General features: G+C 33.7%; 1 protein-coding gene across 1 annotated transcript in view; it reads right to left on the bottom strand.

Moving 5' to 3' along the window:
- The window catches only part of LOC129945343 (hormone receptor 4), a 240686-nt gene that overhangs the window by 32160 nt on the left and 189589 nt on the right, over window positions 1-18937 (bottom strand). Inside the window, exon 5 of the mRNA XM_056055020.1 lies at window positions 15312-15369. The gene's annotated coding sequence lies outside the window, so the exon portion shown is untranslated. The remainder of the gene's footprint in view (window positions 1-15311; window positions 15370-18937) is intronic.

The raw sequence follows: 18937 nt of genomic DNA, 5'->3' as shown, positions 1-18937 counted from the left end.
AAGTTTGGTTTATTATGCGTTTTGATTGGAATATATTTTTTCTTTCGTTGAATATGAGTCACATGCCTAGTTTGATAAAACAAAACCTGCTAAATGTACCCACGATAAATTGGTATAAAGTTGCAAATCGAAGACATATGTTTTTATAGTAAGGCATTTTGCAGGTCCATAGAGGCTCAATATTTATCACTTTATTAAACATTTATTTACTTATATGTTCATAAGTAGTAGGTACGTTACTGTACCTACATACTTGAAGTTTTATCTAACGTAGATTTGTGTGCGACAAGACAACAAAACAAAAGGTACCTACGAGACTTGAATGGCTAATTACATTGTTTGAACTAAGTGAAATTCCCTTTTGCTTTCATTGGTATATAGAAGATGAATTGTCTATACGAAATGCTTTTGAAACAATTTTTGGTGAAATGCGTTAGTAAGTTTATTGAACTTGTTTAAGTGCCAATTTACTGACAAAAAGTACCCTGCTTATAGAAACTTAGTTACGAGTAACTTTTGTATTATATTGTTTAGAAAACTATTGTTGTGGGTGATGGATAAATTAGGTTTTATTTTTGTATCTTTAGTTAAAGTTTAGCAATATAGCTGCCTTTCTATACATAAGTTGTAGATACAAAGGTAATTTTGAATTTGATTCAATTGCGCAGATCCGATTTAGAAGGACATTAAATCTGTTTCAACTTTTTAAAGAAATAACCATCGAACTATGAATAACTTTTCAAAACTTTGTCAATGCTTAAGTTAAGTACAACTTGATATGCCTGGCATCGAGTGCAAAATGTATTACATATAAGCGCTATTTTCCTAAGTATCATATATAAACTTTATTTGCTTTTTTAAAATGCAAGTTTAACTGAAAATAAGCCTATAGAACCTACAGTCCTTAGATTAATGTACTATTTTTGGAGTTAGATTTAAAAGTATTTTTATTTTTGCATAAGACTGACATTTAGATTTGGGGCTTGTCGCATAAATACATGTTTTTGTCACTTTACTTTTTTGTACGTATTGTACATTTATTACTTAATTACTAACCTATCATCTTTGTTTTTTTTTATAATAAGCGCACACTTAAGGAAATATTACTACCCTTCAGATCAGAGGGGGAAAAAAAACTTCGTCCATCGCCCTAGAAACCCCAAACATCTTTTGTCATTTTTGGCGACATCGCGTATGAGATCGTTCCACAAAAGGTAGTTGGTGATACACATACCGAGAATATCGAGATGTTCAGTCTCCTCGATGCAAGTTCCATCCATGGATAAAGGCAAGGAAAGTATATCTCGCTTTAACGATACAAGAAAGCATTGGGTTTTCAAAGCATTAAATTCCACGCGGTTTCTTCTTCGCAATTGTAGAATGTTGTTTAGGTCAGAAATTATGAACTTATTATATTTTGTCATTGTAATTCCACATATGAAAAGCTAATAGTGCTATCATCAGCGAAACAATGTATTGGATTAGAAGTTGCAGACAGGAGATCATAAATACAAATGAGAAAGAGTGTTGGAGATAAAACAGAGCCCTGGGGCATACCAGCATTTATTTTGTGGTTTTTAGACTTGAACTGCTTGTATTCGGATCCGAAAGATAATTACTAATCCAAAGAAGCAGGCATTTGTGAAAACCGAAAGCACGCATTTCCGATAAGAGGGCCTGATGCCAAACCCTATAAAATGCTTTTTAAATATCAAACAATCTTACTTTCTTCAAAACGATATAAAGATTTGCTCCACTGTTCTGTGAGATGAACTATGAGATCACCAGTGGACCATCATTTGAAATAATTTTGAGTGTGATAAGTACATATGTAAGCAAAAACATTTTTAAAAACTAAGAACATTTTACTTAAATACTTATGAATTACGAATTTTTGAGTTTTATGTTGATAATTCAATAGCTACTGTTTAAATTGTTTTGATAAAATATCTAAAATTCCAGCGCAATGATGTCTTAAGTTGGAATAAGCACGAAATGTATCTACATTTTTAATCAGAATCTGAACGGCTAATTTGGGAAAGCGCTTTTAATAACAAGTATTACTATTGGAGGATTTTTTAATGCCTCGCAAGTGGTACGTGAACTCAAGACCTCTGGCATGACAACAGTCCTAATCAAGCCGAGAGTACTACATATTTTTGTGAAACACATATTTTAGAACTAGAAAGATGATCAAAAAAACATAACTATCCATTTCAACCGTCAATATTTGCTCTAAACAAAAATGAATACTTATAAAAGACCAGTTTTTATTTCTTGATTTTAATAAAACGTCTTAAATATTTAAGTCATGAAAACATTTTTAAAATATTGTTGAATCCTGATATTACTTTTTTTTAAAGTTTTGTTCTAACTTTTGTGAAATATAAGGTTTTTAAGATTTCTAATAAAGCTCAATATTCATGATGCAATTATATTGGAAAATCTATTACTCTTTTAATCGAATTCATTTTTAATTTTATCCCTCTAAATCATTCGAAACTTAATTGAGTGAGTCGTACTGTCACATGAAAATATCTACTTGATTTCTTTTTTTTTTTGCTTTTGCATATTTATCAAAAGTTCACTGACACGAAGACCTTAAACTTTAAAACTTCATTCATGCAAATGACTAAACCTATACACAATTCTTTTATTTGCACTTAAAACTTACCTTAGTATTTTTTCGCAAGTGGCGGAAGTCTTTGTTAAAAAAATTATATAGAAAAAATATAACAAAATTTGCATAAATTGAATTTTTGAATGAAGAAAACAAAACCGATAATGTTTTGGTAAAAAAAAAAAAATATTAACATACCAGACCACACTGCTGGGCCAGGCATATTTTTCGATTCCCGTGACACCTGACTAGATGATATTTTGGCCGCTTTTTCAGTAAGGATTGACATTAATTTTACTGTCTAAATTAGCAAACAACAAACACACACGACACACGTTTCTTTTCAAGTTCGTTTTCCTCAAACCCACTATAATCATATATCTTCGTCACCAAATCATTTTTTTAAATATTTATTTATTTTAATAATAATTAACTTCTCTTGGAGAGACCATCATCTATAATTATTATTATAGAATCTTTCAATTTTAATTTTAAATTTTTTTAAATCCATTTTTATATTTTGGTTTCACTAAAAAACATCGCAAAGTACGAAGTCTTCACACAAAACACTTTGATTACGATGTTTCGAGAAATATTGAACTAAATCCTAAGCATCGGAATTTTGGTACACAAGAAATTCACAGATTCACTTATAATTATCTCAATTTAAAAGAAAAGGATAAATCCGAAACATTTTGTTGATAAAACTTTTAACTCGAAGCTTTATCTTTTTCAATTTCGCATAAACGTTGCTTCTTGATATAAATTTATATTTTATTTTGTAACCATTTGTTATTAATGTTTAGAGTTGCCTAGTTATTGTATATAGGCAGTTGTTATTCCTGTTGCATCACAACTAGTACGAAATATCAGTTGCTAGTGTGTGCTTTTCTCTTTGGTATATTTTTGTTGTTGTTGTTTATTTTCTTTTGATTTTGACTTTTGTTTTCTATATTTTTTTCGATCGCAATTGTATTCCGAGCGGGACCGCAAAAGGAGCACATATAAAAATTCCGTTATACGTTACTACATTCAGTGCACATTATACAAAACACACTGTCATAATTGGGAGCCATAGAGTGCCAACAACCCGTAAACTTGCAATTTTTTTAGTCTTTCCATCCGCTCATGGTGGTGTGTTTGTTGAGATACAATATTTCTTGTTTTTGTTGTTATAATCATTCACTTGCATTCACGAGGTAGATACTCGGGTAAACTTTTGAGAAAAGCCTGCAGAATGATGTTAAATTCTGTTCGATTGTTGGTTTGGCGAGAGAGTTTTGAGCGAGTTTGTATGAGGTTTGCACATTAAGTCGAAAGCTTTTAGCAGAAGCCAACATATATTTTTATGCTAAAAAAGCACAGTCATCGATGGTTGTCAGTGTTGACACAGGTGCAATCTGCTTCTGCAAGTTTTTGTAATCCTTGTTTGTGTGCTGGCCAAAGAGAATAATATGGTGGCTATTCCTCGATGGTATAACATGGTCTTGGAGTTTCTGATTAAAAACTTTTTAATTTTGGTTCAGATGGATGCGGATGCAGTGGTCATAATATTCTTATCATCTTTTTTTATACAGAAAAACGGCATTTCAAACTGTAATACTTGTACCAGTAACTTGTAAATTATCCTTTAGTAATCTATGGTCGACAATTTTACTTTGGAACAAGATATTCTAAAAATAGTATTAATTCAAGTCAATAATTTTCTTTGTTCTCTTAATATTTGAGTCGAAAAAAAATTCTTATCAATTTTTTGTTGTTTTTGCTGATTTTTGGTTTTTTGTAAAAAAAATTTCAGTTGATTTTTTTTTTAAAACTAAACAATAAATTACCAACAATATTTTGCATATGATGAAAAAGTTTCATTTGAAAATTTATTTTTGTTAACGAGATTTTTAGTCGCAAAACAATTTTTACCAGTTTTAGTAGCCTTTATTGAAAATTTGTATATCTTATTTACACAAATAGAGATTGGGTTTTTTTAATAACAATATCAACAAAATATAGCGCAAAATGAAATCATTTTGAAGCCAATCCCTTCATTTATTTACGAGATATCGAGAATCGAACATCAATTTTTGCCAATTTTTCCTACTAATTTATGTAGATTTTATTTTGACTGTTTTATTTTTTTAAACATGTTACTTAATTTAAAACAAAAAACAAATTAGTTTGAAACCAATATTTTTAATGATTAAAAAGATATTTAAGTCAAAATCAATTTTTACCAACTACTAGTATTGGTTTTTAGGTTTGTATGTTTTGTTTTTTCTCAAAATTTTACCAGATGTCAAAAACGTTATTCTTCGTTGCACAAAATTTTTTTGAGATAAGACAATTTTCTGTTCGTAAAATATTCGATGTGATAGTAATTTTTTTTTTAATTTTTTGATTTATAAAGAAAAATGTTAGTTGATTTCGTTTCAAAATTTTATTTTATTTTACAATTAAAAATTAAATTCATGTTACCAGCGTTACTGGCTCGTGAGATATTTTGATTTAAGCAACATTTTCACTTATTTTATGGTAAAATAAATCGCGCACTCAATTTTTTTAAGTCCTTTCTGCATCTTTCTGCATTATTTCCTGTAAAAAATATTTGAAGTCGATATCGCTACTGGTTCTTGAAATATGGACGACGAAAAAAGTTTTCCGAACGTACGGACGTACTGACGTACATCACTCTATAATTTTTTTTTTTAGACTTTAGGGACCTCGAAGAAATGTCAACGTTTTGAACTCGACAAATCGGACCGATTAAAATAACTTCTTATGGGAAGTTAAAAAATAATCACAAAATAGTGCAAGAGGCTTTAAACTCTGAGGTCCTATATAGAAATACAGCATGAACGATTTCCAGCTTTTCAGACTTGAGTTTATTGGTAACACAAGTACTTGTATTGTACATTTTTATGAGTATGTAAGTTTTTGCAATTGAAACAGAATACATAGTATATGAAGATACGACCATGTCAAAGAAAAAATAGAACCGAAAATATTGAACAAGAAAGCTGAAATGGAGCTGGGTCATGCATCCAAAATCTTCAGGATTTTTAATATTGTAAGTTTTTGAATTTTAACAAAATATTCCTTGTTTTCTTTTAATGTGATTATTAAAATTAACTGATTTTAACTTTAAACCTTTAGTTATATTGCAGTTACAAAATTTAGTAATGTGCAATAATGTGATCTTTCATTTTTTTCCAAATGCACACAATTTTAATTGTATCAGTTTCTTTTTTTTGAAGAATTTCAAGATATATCGTAATTTTATTCATTTAATTTATTACATATTGAAAATGAAGACTCGGCTACATTAGACCATAGGTTATTAGCTTCTTATTACTAATTTTTAGTCGGAAAACGTAAAAATAACCCACCTCTTCAATTTCATAAAAATAAGGTAATATTGATCAAAAGACTCAAATTACTAGTTTACATTATTTTTTTTAATGGAAACTTACTGTACCTAGCCTTTTAAGATTTTAAGCATAGATAGGCTCATTAACCAATGTCACTTTCTTTAAAACCACCAATATTTTGTATATTTTCTGTCAAATATTTTTGAATGAATAAAATTAAATTAAACGTCATGTCAGTCGGTTGTCATTCTACTACGAATGGTAATTTTAATATAATCTTTAACAAACAAAACTAAAATGATATCATTGCTTAAACGAGACGTTGTCTTCAGTTTGGATATTTAGAAATGACGTTGCTCTCGCGTCATGGTTATATAGGGGCAGAACTTACTTTTTCAAAGCAATGTACGTATTATGATGAATTTCTTGTACTCGCTTCTAAATCGACAAAACTATCAACAATATTCTACGTTACCGCATAATCTGAATGAAAATCCTACTCAAACTAAATTTAACGCTAGGCACTAACACTTATAACTTCTGCCTGTTGTTCTCTTACCCCGGCCGGCTCAAGCTGTAAGCAGACTTAGGTATTTGGTAAAGTCCAATGACCAATGTATGAGTTTGACCCAGAAAATGTTTTCAACACTCTCTCAAAATAACGACAACTACAACCACTACATATACGAATGAAATAAGCTGCATTCCCAATATGCATCACATCTTACATCCATGGTTGCCACTTGAAAGTTATTTGTTTTTTTTTTGTATCAATATTTGATAGTATACATAAAATATGTATAATGTAATGTATATATATGTATAAAATATAATAACAATTTCCAAAATAATTTCAGCAGATTTTTAAATATTAAAAATCCATGAGAATAAAAACAAGCTGCTGAGTTTCCTTCTGTTTTTTTTGGTTTAAAAAATACAAAGGATTTATAAAATATATTCTAACCTATTTTGTATGTTTTCATTTCACTAGTGGGAACAGAGTTCGAAGTACTTTAGGGATTATTTAAAAACACCATTTGTACTTTTTTAATCGAGTATCAATTACACTGGTCGACAAGCTTTACTTTTTTAACGGCCTTAATTTAAATCTGACTTCAAAATTAATGTATCACGTCAGGTTTTTAAGATATCACTTTTTAAAATTTGAAAATCATTAGAAGTAGCCTCTTTTTCAATATTCAGTTGAAACATTTACACATATTAAAATATTCGAAACAAACTTCAAAAGTTGTTCGATTTCACCTGTCTTAAAAAATCTAAAATATACGCTAAACCATGTTTGCTAAAATGGTTTTCAACAGAAAAAGACAAAAAAGTTTGGTTCTTGTCATGAACATTTAATCTAAACTATTTTTAAGTATCAAATGCAATGCAAGTTTTTCTCGAAATTTCATAAAAATGAAAAACCAATGAGAGTTCCCAACAACTTAGAAATTTTTAAAATATATAGTATCTAATAGAGAAAGATTTGTATTTTTAAAATCATCATTCAATTTTTTGTTAAGAGATATTTTGAGTTTTTACTTATGTGTTAAAACCCGTTTGTGACTGTTTTAAACATTTTTAAAAATACATATTTTAAACTGTTGTGATAGAAAAATTGTAGGGCTAGATTCGAATTATGGACATCTTAGTCTTTTTGAAAGGTATTCTTTTGGTTGTGCAACAGAAAAAACTTAATTTTGTTGACCAGTAAACTATTATGCACATAATATTATGTATGTAAATAAATGCATAAGTGATAGTGATTGAATTGGTTCAATAAAATAGGGATATAGTAATTGCCAAATTCGGTTAATAATGACAACGATGACAAAGTGGCAACCACGTGTGCTTACATCGCTCACGGGTTGTGTATCTTTAAAGTAGAGGTGGCATAACACACGAATAAAAGGCTGTGTAGTATCAGTGAGCTTGTGATGGTGGAGATATGTGCGGGTGGATTGCGTTGGAGTGGGGAAGACTTACAGCCGATGTATAAATATCTAATACTAAATGTGGACACGACCGACAGTTCCCAAAGAAAACATCAAAGAAAATAATTCACTGGTTCTCAACACTGCTCTTATGTGATTCATTAAATAGGTATATGTGGACTGTGCAGCAGTGGTAGTGTGGCCCTCAGAGCTGCATTGATATAATTATTGTGAGCTCAAGTTATTGACCTAATGAACGAAGCGACTCCTTTTGGCACACGAAGCTTATCACAATCAAGGGGCAAGTGCAAGTAACTCACAACACAACACATAATGCCATTGAGATTTGCTATTAGAAAATGGGGGAGGAAGTGAGTTGCATTGTTCATGCATATCAATAAGCTAGCGCAAAAAGATTAGGTATAGTAGTTAAAAAAAGGGTTAATGGTTTAATCAATCAAAGGAATGTTTCTGGAATGTTAAGAGTAAAGTTATTGCTTATTGTTGGCTTGGCTATGCAATTTAATAGGTCAATTGCATATTGTGAGATGATGGGAAATCAAAAATAGCTCTACAAAACTGAACGTTTTTTGTTTTTGTTGATCATCATCTAGTAGAATAAAATTTTGAAGTCAGTTTAACTTTAAGAAACCTCATAATAAAGGGTGTCATATAATTCAACCAAAATTTTAATTTTACGCCATAAAAAAAACATAAAAAGAGGTGGGGATGTGACCCACACTTATAACTTCCCATCCCGTCTGTCGATTTGTCTTGCTTAAAAGTTTGCAGGTTTTCGTGTTGGGTTAAAAAAGTTGTCACTTGAATTATTTTTAAAAGTTTTAAAATTACCAACAATTTTTTTCATAAAAAGAAATAGTTAAGTTTGAAAATATAGTTTCGCTAAATAGATTTTTAGTTGAAAACAAAATTTTACCAATTTTAGTAGCATTTCTTATTTTTTTACAAATTGGATGAATGATATTAATTTGAGAGGAACTATTTTTTGTAGATTTTATTTTTTTATGAAAACCGAACTGTTGGATCAATTAAATAATTACATTTATTTGAATTCGATATCTCTTCTTGTTCTTAAGCTATGGACGAAGAAAAAACGTGGCGAACGTACGCACATACATCTTTCTAAAATTCTTTTATTTCGGCTCTAGGAACCTTGAAACGTCGAGAAATGTCAACATTTTTAATTCGACAAATCGGACCCATTACAATAACTTCCTATTGGAATTGGAATGTGACAGCTGACAGCTCAAGGTTGGTTAGGAAAATTGGCAAGCGCTGTCGACTAATTGTAGAGAATCTTTCATCTTCATGTCGTTAATAGTCCTATGTCCTTAATTATTTAAAAAGATGATTTGAGTGATAAGTTGAAAAAGATGTCGTTATATCAGATACACACAAGTTTGTACTTATTTCATCAACAATAAGATCAAGAAGATCTATTAAGTATTTATGTTGGGCCGACACTAAAACAAAACATTTGAAAACCGTCACTTTTTTTTATCTGAATACTGTATCTACAAAATTTAGCTTTTTTAATACTTTAAGAAAACTGTAGATTTTTTAAAAATCTTGGCAATGTTGAATTGCTTTTAACTTTAATTAATTTCAAAAACCTGACAAATATCGATCGTTAAGTTTGAATTTTTGTATCATATTAAGAAACAAGTTAATTTTAATTATTAATTTTTAATTTTTTGTGTTTATTAGATATTGTCCTCTGAACGTCGAACTTGTCGAGTTGTAGAAGCTGAGTAAGGTCAATGATTCTCGAGAATTTTCTCCAGATGAGTCCTGAAACTAAAGGACGTTCTTATCCCTCTACCTTCCCAAAATCATCATCCATTCCCACATAAACAAGGCATACCGGCCTACGCTTATGTCACCAACTCCCATCCCACCTCCCACGTTTGTAATGGCGAAAAAGCTAGCAACGATCCTATCTCCTATACTCCTTCTCACTCGAGGTAACCTAGCTGAATTGCTGTTACCGAATCCCAATCTTTCCTTACAAGTCAGAATGATGAATTAACGTCAACTGACTCCTCACCCTTTCTCTTCCTCCCCACCACCTCTCATCATTATTGGGCTGGATCTAAGGTGTTAAACGACCCGTGCCGATGATCAGCCTGGCTGGGGGCCCAATTCAAAAATAGCCCAGTCTCTAACGGAGTATCCGGATACCTGGCGACCTCCGGATTAACTAGCCTTATCTGTACATGCGAATCTCTGTGCAGATGGACCTCTTTTCTTCGCATCTCGTGGGACCAAAATGAACAAAACCAACAACAAAAACAAAAACACATGTGAGACCGGTATCACTTCAGGACCGGGCGGCAGCTTGGTGTCAAAGCCTGTTGTCGTATCTCTTGCGGCCAACACAGAGAAGGGAGTAGTGGCTAACCATGGACCCTCCTCTGCTGTTGGTAGCAACGAGAATAAAAAGGTAGCGATACCTAATTTCAGTAGTGGCAGGGTTGTGAAAAATGGCCCTACCACTACTACTGAGAACACTTCCAGAAATGGAAAAATCTCTAAAGGTCTTTATAAACAAAGGCGGCATGCGGCGAGAATCTTGAAGGCCTCTGGTGCATCATCGGGGGCTGAAAAGACACCGCAGCAAACCGCTAGCGTCGAATGGGCCAAAAGCATAATTGCTACAACTAGATCCAATAAGGACTCTACGTCCAAAAGAGAAAGATCTCTTGAGGGGGCCGCACCGACACCAAAACGGCCTCGGGTGCTTAACACGAGCACCCCCCTCAATCCCATCAGGAAACAATCTAGTTTCAGTGACGTCGCGAAGGGCAAAGTCGTGGTTGCGGTCATTGACAGGAGCGATGATGATGGCACAATATCGGCTGATCGTTGGCAGTTGGTCAAGGTTAAGCTCTCGGGTGGCTTTTTGAGCATTTTGAGAGAGCTTCCAGGACCACTTCCTTCCATAAGCGATGGGGGTTGGCATCAAGGCCATGTCAAACTCATGGTTTGTGGCGACCAGAGATCTTGTGACCTTTACAAGCTTGCTGTCAGCCGGTTAGGTGAAGTTTGGCCAGGTGCGAAGCTCGAGGTTGTCGCTGTGGAAGACATTCCCAGCAGACCTAGAGCCCGTATCTGGATACCGATTGAACCTGCTGGTATCGAGGACATTCTCGAGATGGTCAAAGTGTGTAACCCGTCCCTTCCGACGCATAACTGGAAAATAGCCAAGCTAGAGGAGGTGAAGGGTCTTTATAGGAGCGCCATTGTGGTACTCAATAAAGAATCCTTGGCTCCTCTAGCCCTAAACGAGGGCTCCATAAACTATGGTTTCGAAACCATTAAAATTCGAATATATAAAAAAGATGAGGTTAACGCTGAAAGCGGGCCTCCAAAAACTACCGAAGGTGAACTAGTGGTTGGTGCACCTGGGACGCCGTCTTCTCTCCTAACAGAGGGTGACGATGCACTCTTGTCCTCTCCAATCGCGAATGCACCCTCTACAAAAGTCGTGGACAGTCCATCCTTAATGGAGACTGAGAACGACCTTAACATGATCCTTCTGAGCGAGGACGAACTCTTGGGTTCATCCTCAGACACAGAGGATCAAAACAAAACCGTGGTGGAGGTTGATCTGCCTAATTGTAGCCAAAATGCTGCAGTTAGTACAGATTAATCTCCAACACTCCATAAAGGCCTCGGCCTCACTTCTTCTCCGTCTGGCGACTAACGGGGAAGATATTGTCCTGATCCAAGAGCCATGGGTTGCAGGATCCGTTGTTCGAGGACTCAGGACTCCTGGATACTACACACTTTGTGTGACAGATAAAGGTGAACCTAGATCTTGCATACTAGTGAAACGTAGCATTAATGTATTTTTACTCCATCGTTTCAGTGACAAAGATACCACCGTAGCTAGGCTAGAAACAACCAAAGGAAGTTTCTGGCTGGTATCGGCGTATCTTGGGCATGACCACCTTGGCCCTCTCCCTGGAAAAACCCTGGAGAAAGTCGTCGCTGAAGCGGAAAGGCAAAGGATCCGCCTAATTATTTGGAGCGATGCTAACGCTCATCATACTGTATGGGGCAGTACGAATATCAACGACAGAGGTGAGTCTCTTTTTGATTATATTCTTGGTACTAACCTCTTAGTAAGTAATGTTGGTAATGAACCAACCTTCATAACTAAAACTCGACAAGAAGTCTTAGACATAACTCTTGTCTCAGATAGTATACACCATATGATCTTGGACTGGAAAGTATCCAAAGAACACTCGTTCTCTGATCATAGATATATCCAGTTCAATATAAATGTGGATGATAACCCGAGTCCATTGACTTTTCGAAACTATCGGAAAACTGACTGGGCTTTATACAGGAACTTATTACAGAGTTTACTAGAACCTGGACTATCTAGTCCTTCCTCTAACGCTAACGAACTTGACAACAAAGTCAATGACCTTACCTCAGCTATGAACAGATCGCTAGAAATTTCTTGTCCACTTATACACATAAGAGGAAAGAGGAAACCACAATGGTGGGCCTCAGAGCTTGACTCGCTCAGGAAGGAATGCAGGAAACTTTTCAACCGAGCCAAAGCTGCAAGACTAGCCTCTCATTGGGACTCCTACAAAGAATCCCTAAGAATCTACAAGAAGGCACTAAGGAAATCCAAGCGATCTTCTTGGCGATCCTTCTGTGGCATGATAGAAGAAACTTCTGAAGCCTCTAGGTTACGGAAAATTCTTTCAACTAATCCAGCTATGCCAAGCTGCTTGAAAAATGCAGACGGCTCCTGGACTAATTCACGTAATGAATCACTGAACCAACTATTGGACACTCACTTTCCTGGTAGTTCTCTTACCGAAACTTGCAACAGCTTTGCACGTTCAAGTTCAAATACAACATATCCACAAGGTCTGATCACAAAGGATAAGTTACAATGGGCTCTCAACAGCTTCAAACCATTTAAAGCTGCAGGACCAGATGGAATAATACCAGCAGAATTACAAAAAGCCTCTGATATAATTGCACCAATCCTTGAGGCAATTTTTACCAGCTGTCTTTACCTGGTCCATGTTCCCTCGGCATGGAGAGAAGTTAAAGTTGTCTTTATACCTAAAGCAGGTAAATGCTCCCAAGTTAATCCTAAAGATTTACGACCTATAAGTCTATCATCATTCCTTCTTAAGACCCTGGAAAGATTGATCGATATCCATTTAAGGGCACGTATCGATACAAGACTTCTGTCTTCGTCTCAACATGCCTACTGTAAGGGTAAATCGGTGGAAACAGCGTTACACACTTTAGTACGCACCATCGAATATTCCCTCCATCATAAAGAGTTCACTATGGTTGCTTTCCTTGACATCGAAGGTGCCTTTAACAACGTGGACACATCTGCAATCACTTCTGCACTGACATCTCTAAATGTAGAGAGTTCGATTCGGGAGTTAATTCATTTAATGCTTACTAGCAGAATAATTAATTCAAAACTGGGCAACTCTTCTAGTAGACGATTCGTTAGTAGAGGGACACCGCAAGGTGGTGTTCTATCCCCTCTCCTCTGGAACCTAGTGGTAAATGAAATCCTAGCTAGTCTGGATGAGGAGGGTTTCAGAGTGATAGCCTATGCGGACGACGTTGCTATAGCAGTTTCAGGAAAGCATCTTAATATCCTAAAAGAACTCTTACAAAATGCCTTGGACAGACTAATACTCTGGGCTGATCGGTGTGGACTGGGTGTTAACCCACACAAAACCGATCTGGTCTTATTTTCGAGGAGATACAAAATTCCATTTGTCAACCCTCCTTACATTAAAGGAATCCAATTAAAATTCTCAGACGAGGCCAAATACCTAGGTCTTGTCTTAGACAAAAAACTAAATTGGAAACGCAACGTACAGGAAAGAGTCAAAAAAGCTACTGTAGCTCTCTTTTCTTGCAAAAAAGCTATTGGTAATAAATGGGGTTTACAACCCAGAATCACGCATTGGCTATACACATCGGTAATCAGACCGATTTTAACGTACGGTGTGGCAGTATGGTGGACTGCTTTAGAGAAAGGTATAAATAGGGATAAGTTGAATAAAGTTCAACGTTCAGCCTGCCTATGTATAAGCGGATCGCTTCGCACGACCCCGTCTGCGGCACTGGACACCTTGCTCTACCTTACACCTCTTGACATATTTAGTAAACAAATAGCTGCAAGCTCTGCTATCCGCCTCAATGCTTCGTCGCAGTGGACTAACAACAACATTGGCCACTCCGTAATTCTAAGGTACTTAGAATCAATTCCAAAGCACACAGACTACACCATCCCCCAACTACAATTCGATAGGAATTTCCAGATTTCTATACCTACCAGATCTTTTTGGGAGGATAGGACATTCTTAGAGGATGAGTCAATCCACTTTTACACAGATGGCTCAAAGACCAAAGAAGGGGTTGGTGGTGGTGTGTACTCTGAACGACTGAAATTAAGTCTCTCATTCCGCCTTCCCAATCATTGTAGCGTGTTCCAGGCGGAACTTTTGGCGATTAAGGAAGTCTTGTCTTGGCTCAAAGAAAACGTGATATCAACATCTGATATCCGTATTTTCTCCGACAGCCAGGCCGCTATCAAATCTCTGGACTCAGTCTCTACAAACTCTATAACAGTCCATAACTGTCGATCATCTCTAATGGAGATGGCGCAACAGTTTAATATTCACCTTTGCTGGGTGCCGGGCCATAGAGACATTCCAGGTAACTGTAAGGCAGATGAACTCGCCAGGAACGGTACAGTACAACCCATCCTACCACGTTTGGCAAGTACTGGCATACCAATCGCTACTTGTAAACTGCTACTAATGCAAGACGCTGTGAGGAGGGCAGGCACCAGGTGGACCAACATCACCACGTGTCAAGCCACAAAAAACATCTGGCCAACACTGGATTTAAAACGTTCAAGGTGCTTGCTCTCTCTAAGCAGATCGCATATAAGCTCGATAATAGGTGTCATAACCGGACACTGTCTAATAGGAAAGCACGCCATGAGACTGGGCGTATTCTCAAATGACTTTTGCAGAAGCTGTATGGACGAGGAAGAGGAAGAAACGGTTCTTCATCTTCTCTGCACATGCCCTGCTCTAGCTCGAAAACGCAAGAATTACCTAGGAGAATTCTTCTTTAACGATCTAAACGATCTAAATCATATCGGGATAATCAGCCTCTCACGTTTCGTAAGAGACTCTAACTGGTTCCATTGAGCTTAGGAGGAAGCCTCAAGATTCATGTGGTATCACAATGGGCCATTGAACTGGCCTAAGTGTGTCCGTTCTATCTTGGACAGCCACTATAACCTAACCTAACCTAACCTAGATATTGTCCAAGGTATTAAAAAAATCAACTTACTTTATACGAGAGAATTCCAACGCTGCAAAAGAAATGCTCGCGTCATTACCCAGTTGCCCTGAAATAAAAATAAGGATTGTTCAAGTTTAATACATTTTTTTTTTAATTTTTAAAATAATAAATTAAAATTAAATAAATTGTTTTTTTTTTTCTTTATTTTTAAAATAGTACATTTTGCAAAATCTTTTAGCAAAACTGTTTGTGAAATCTTTTTATAACACTATAAATAACCTTGCCCAAAAGGGATACCACACACCCTGTAGTCCATTGCATTGAGTGAGCCAGCAATATACTCCTAACCTGTTTTTTCGTCTTTAAAAAATATTCTTTAATATAACTCTTACTTGCTGGTAATTGATGTTTTTAACTGTTTTGTATACAAAACTATCTGACCCGTTCAACTTCGTATCACCTACAAGTAAACACATAAAGTGATAACTTTTTGCTTAACTTAATTAATGGTTTTATTTATAACGTAATCAAATAAAAATTTATTAATTTAAATAGTTCTTAATTATCTTTCATAACATTGAAAAAAATGTGATATAAGTGTGAAAATCAAAATTTTTTGATTAATTCTCTTAAGTGAAACAATTTGAAACACTACACATGACATTTGCTATTTCTACCACCGGAAGATCAAGTATGTATACATGATTTCTTAAAACAAATCAAAAAAAAAATAATAAATAAATAAAATCTAAACTTGTGGTAATGAAATATTCCAAGATTTGTCACACATTCTGTGATTTGGAATTTTGTGGTTTAAATGACTAACAAACGATTGAGACCAATTAATTTAACAATTTTTGTACTTTATTCTCTATATTTTTGTTGAAATGTTTAATATTTTCTACATGTTTCTATAATTGTGTATGAGTTTTATCTCACGTCAATCCGACCGATATCGACAAAGTTATTACATTATTCCGACTAACTCAAATCCAGCAAACTAAATATTACAAAAACCAGCCTACCCGTTTTCGAGTTATACATCGGTGTAATAAACTCGTTCTACCAATAAAACTGATAGTTTCAAAGTAATATGCTTGTTTCTGGCTTTCCAACATTTAACATTCAAAAACTTCGTTATTACCTTAAAACGTTCCAAAATTTCTAGTATCAGTTTTCAGTTTAAAACATTTGCATACCCAGAAAAAAAAAGACCCTTAAGTAAGAATTGGCGAGATTTTACATCTAGGAATTATATTATTCAAATATCTTTCTTTAAACACTTTTTGTATACTTCAACAGGTACATATTTATACGGTTGTCATAAGTTTCAGAGTATGCAGAATAATTGTTTTGCATTTTTATTTCCAATATCCGACTTCACACTTAAGTAGGAGTAGGTAAATTCTTTCCTTCCCCGATCTTCTTTAATTCGATGCAAGGCAAAGCAATTAACGGTATATACAATTCCAAGTCCAAGGATACAACCGACTTTCATTATAGGTAACTTCTCTATACCTGATTTGAGCTTTTAAATAAAAACTAGCATAATAATTATAGCTACCTTGTTTTTTGTTTTTTAAATATATGACACTTATAAAGAACGGGAAGCCTATAAGCTACAACATCTACCTTTATGCCAATTACGTCACGCACTGAACGGTGCATTTCTACAACATCTTTTTTTTATTTTAAATGCTTATAAATATTTATGAGTAAAAATAATTCCAGATAGCAGATACAAAAAATGATAGAAACATCAAAATAGTAAACATTCTATGAGTAGAGATATCTATAAATTTGTTTGCGATTGGGTTTCATTTTGACATTGAATTTATAAAAAAAAGTAGACGTATAGGTACGAAAATGAGGAAGTGAAATTGAACAATTTAATGCAGCCTAGAATCATCAAACCACACTTAAAAAAATGTTTTGATAAACTAAGCATTTCGCTTAGTTCTTGAAATTCACTTTCCCAATGTCTTTTTGGTGCCCATGCCAAGTGAGAAATTAGTACACACTTAAAAAATAAAGTAGGAACTAACTTACAAAAACAAAAATTAAATAGAGAGAAAGTTGGAAGCTCCAGGTATGGTTCCCAGATCCTTTTAATTTATTCTTTAGTGTCTCCAAAAAGTGGAGATGGATGCTGCACTTATTCAAAGCTCAAAGATACTTGACTTCTTAGCTAATTTTTTTTTCTATTTTAGCGAGGGAACTAATTTAACATTTGAAATAAGCTAAGATCCCATTGTTCTTCTGCAATTAATTTCGCACTCTACTTCATTTCCATTAGGTGAGAACATAATTTTACTACTTTCATTCATTTGATTCATAAAAGGAATGCCCAAAAGCTTGACATACCTTTAAAAGGTGAAGCATTTTGAATACCTTCGAGTCTAAAAAAAAGGTTTCTAGATAGATGTCTGTGAAGCTTTTTTTGCCGTCCATTTTGCTAAAATAAATAAAAAACATAATTCTCATCTCAAATATTTTACGACCCAAAAATGACTTGATCTCCTAAATGATTCTATGCAACAAAGAAAAACTAAACTAAAAAAAAACATTATTAAAAGTTATTAAAAAATGATTTTCGACTCAAATAAAAAAAAATACTGGCTTCAAACTAATTTCATCTTATAGAAAACGAAGACAATTCAGTAAAATATTTATTTAAATCCGAAAATCATTTTTTTCATACAAATTTAAACCTTGAAACAATTTTTCGCGAAATTGATAAAAATTGATATTCGATCGTAGATATCTCTGGAATAAATACAAATATTTTCTTCGAAATTATTGCATTTTTTGTTGTAAAAATAAGATATTGTTCTTAGGAAAATCTTATATGTATTTCTTTATATAAGAAAGATAATTTTTGCAAGAAATGCTATTAAAATTGATACAAATTGTTTTTCTACTTAAAAATAAAAATAGATTTTAAAATAAAACTATTTCATCATATGCAAAATATTGTTCGTAATTTTTAGTTATTATACACGAAAACCTACAAAACAACAAAAAACTGATAAGAAATGATTTTAGACTCAAGTGTAAGGAGAAAAAATTTTCAAATTATTTACCTCACACAAAATATTGTAATGAAAATTTTGTTAAAGCTTTAAGCAAGACAAATCGACGGACGGGATGGGAAGTTATCATTGTGGGTTGCATCCCAAAATTTCCCAAATGCGCGTACTATTTTTTGTAGGTTTTATTTTATTGAATATCGAAAATAACATTTTCTGTGCAATAAAATAAGTTTGAAGCCAATATTTTTAATTTTTGAAAAGCTGTTTGAGTCGAAAGTAAATTTTTTTTAAGGTTCTTATTTTCTTTTAAGAAAAACTGTCAATTCGATTTTTCTCAAAATTTTATCGAATGTTGAGAACAATATTTCTTATAAGATAAAATTAGTTTAAAGCCAATGTCTCAAAGTTTTGAAGAGATAATTACGTCGAAAAACAATTTTTACTAATTTTTGTTAATTTTTCTTAAGGTTTTTAATTTTTCGTAAAAAAACTGTCAATTAGATTTCTCTCAAAATTTTACTGAATGTTGACAACAATATATTTTTAAAAGACAATATCTCAAAGTTTTGAAAAGATATTTGAGTCGAAAGTCAATTGTCACAAACTTTTATAAATTTTTTTTTGTAAAACCAACTTTGAGTA

Source organism: Eupeodes corollae, chromosome 2, assembly GCF_945859685.1.
Source record: "Eupeodes corollae chromosome 2, idEupCoro1.1, whole genome shotgun sequence".
Classification (NCBI taxonomy): domain Eukaryota; kingdom Metazoa; phylum Arthropoda; class Insecta; order Diptera; family Syrphidae; genus Eupeodes; species Eupeodes corollae.
This window is presented reverse-complemented; position numbering and strand designations above follow the sequence as displayed.